We start from the raw sequence: 2,008 nt of genomic DNA, 5'->3' as shown, positions 1-2,008 counted from the left end.
CTTCCGTCCTTCCTTCCTGCCTTCCTTCCTTCCTTCCTTCCTTCCTTCCTTCCTTCCTTCCTTCCTTCCTTCCTTCCTTCCCTCCCTCCCAAACAGGCCCGCCTCCTCCTTTTGTACTCCTCCTGCCCCCATAATTTCCACCCGGGCCTAACCCCACTCCCCAAGCCAGAATCCGCAGAATCCTTTGCAAATTGACAGGGGGGAACTTGGAGAAGCCCAGACCGGGGCTTGGGGGCGAGAGAGGGGCCCGCACGTTTCTTTGCCCCAGGATCGCTCGAAATAGTTCCAGCTTCCGCTGTGGGGAGAGGGGAAACGGAGGCGGGCTTGTGAATGGGGAAGGAGTTCTGTTTTGGATCCCGAATCGCCCCCCCCCCCCATCCATCCTCAAGTAATGCAGGCCGAAGGCCGGCCGCAAGTCCCTAGGCCTGGCTCAGTTCTCGGCCTTGGAGTCCGCCTGAATTTTGTCGGGGACGGAAAGGACAACTGGGGGGGGGGGGGGGGTGGGGGGGGGGGGCTGGCTCCCGGAGCCGGCTGCCACGGCGGCACCTTCTCCTTCTCCTGGCCAAAGGCAAGGCCCTGGAGAGCGCAAGGACGAACTAGGCCTGGCGGCCAGAAACCACCGAGGGGGGCGGCCCGAGAGCCAAGCCAAGCCAAGCCGGCCCAGCCCCATGGCTCGGGCGGCGGAAACGGGCCCTGCGGTTCTGAAAGCAGCTGTCGGGGTGGTGGATCTGAGGCCTGCCCTCCGGCACCCCCAGAGAGCCCTGGGCTTCCAAAACAGAACCACAAACGGCAGTCTGGAGAGGGAATGCGGCGCCTGGCTCACCCTCACCCGGTTCTTAGCGGAACCAAGCAAGCAAAAATGCCCCTCCAGGCCCAAACGACGGGTGCGCGCGCGGTAGGGCGAAGGCCCACGCCTGGGCCCGCCGATACCGAACGGGTGCAACCCGCCACTGGAGGCGGCCTGGGAGGCCGGACTCGCCGAGGGACAAAAGCAAAGTAAGGACGAACGGAAAGTTTCGAGCCCTCGGGGCTCCACCAACAAAACCAAAGAATCTGAAAACACACACACACGCACACAACACCCCCATACACACACGCACCCCCCAGCCTGGGGACCCGCCCATCTCCGTTGGTTTTCACCCCGGCGCGATTCCTCTGTGCTTTGGGACCAACCACGCTCTGGTGCCAGACACCCTCAAGGTCCAAGATGCTAAGACGATTCTGATAGCTGATAACACCTCGTGTATGACTCCTAAGGTCCCGATGCTCACCGTTTTAGTGTCCTTTCCTACGCGGAACATCTATAGAGTGTTAAGACAAGGTTTGTGCCTGTTACGTTTTGTCTTTGGAGCGGCTCTGAATTTATGATAACATCTCCAAGAATACTGTGCTGTGTTATGCTTTGGGGAAAAAATTAATAGAATTTTAATTTGTTTAAAAAAACGCCAAGACGGGTCGCCGCCGGGTCAGTCTGCCCGCAGCAGCAGACGAGCGCCAGAGTCCAGGGGCACCTTAAAGTCTAACCCAAATCGGTTCGCTTTGCAGGGTCACTGCAGCGCCTTCTCCAGAGAAATGCCCAAGCCTGCGTCTTTGGGACCCGGGGAGCGCCGCTTCAAAACGCATCTCCAGAGGGACGTGTGTCTCTGTGTGTGTACTTCATTTACGGGGGCGTTTGTTTCCAGAGTTGGCCCCAGTGTTCCCTCTAAGCTGAGAGTGTGTGACCCAGCTCACAGTGTTTTAGCCCCCAGCGCGCACGTTCTTGTCTCCGCTCGGGAAGGAGGGCTCCAGAGCAGACTGATTTACGCAGTCTTTATTTATTTCTTATTTCCAGTTTCTATCCCGCCTTGCCGGGGACCTAGAAGCCAAATGGCTCGCTCTCAGCTTTAATGCCAGGAGCTCACAAAGTGGGATTTTTGCTCACAGGACTCCACGGCTTAGAGGGAGCACTGGGGGGGGCTGACTGGGGGTGGGGGGCGCGAGGGTCCCTCTCCGGCCTGCAGCCGAGCCC

The 2,008-nt window shown here is 59.4% G+C and overlaps 1 protein-coding gene across 1 annotated transcript in view; it reads right to left on the bottom strand.

Annotated features, from left to right (window-relative positions):
* VAX2 (ventral anterior homeobox 2) overlaps positions 1–2,008 on the bottom strand; it is a 70,805-nt gene that overhangs the window by 67,649 nt on the left and 1,148 nt on the right. The window lies entirely within an intron of this gene.

The sequence above is a fragment of the Gekko japonicus genome, unplaced genomic scaffold (genome assembly GCF_001447785.1).
Source record: "Gekko japonicus isolate JY-2015 unplaced genomic scaffold, Gekko_japonicus_V1.1 scaffold1252, whole genome shotgun sequence".
NCBI classification, from domain to species: domain Eukaryota; kingdom Metazoa; phylum Chordata; class Lepidosauria; order Squamata; family Gekkonidae; genus Gekko; species Gekko japonicus.
Note: the sequence above shows the minus strand (reverse complement) of the source record. Positions and strands in the feature narration are given on the sequence as shown.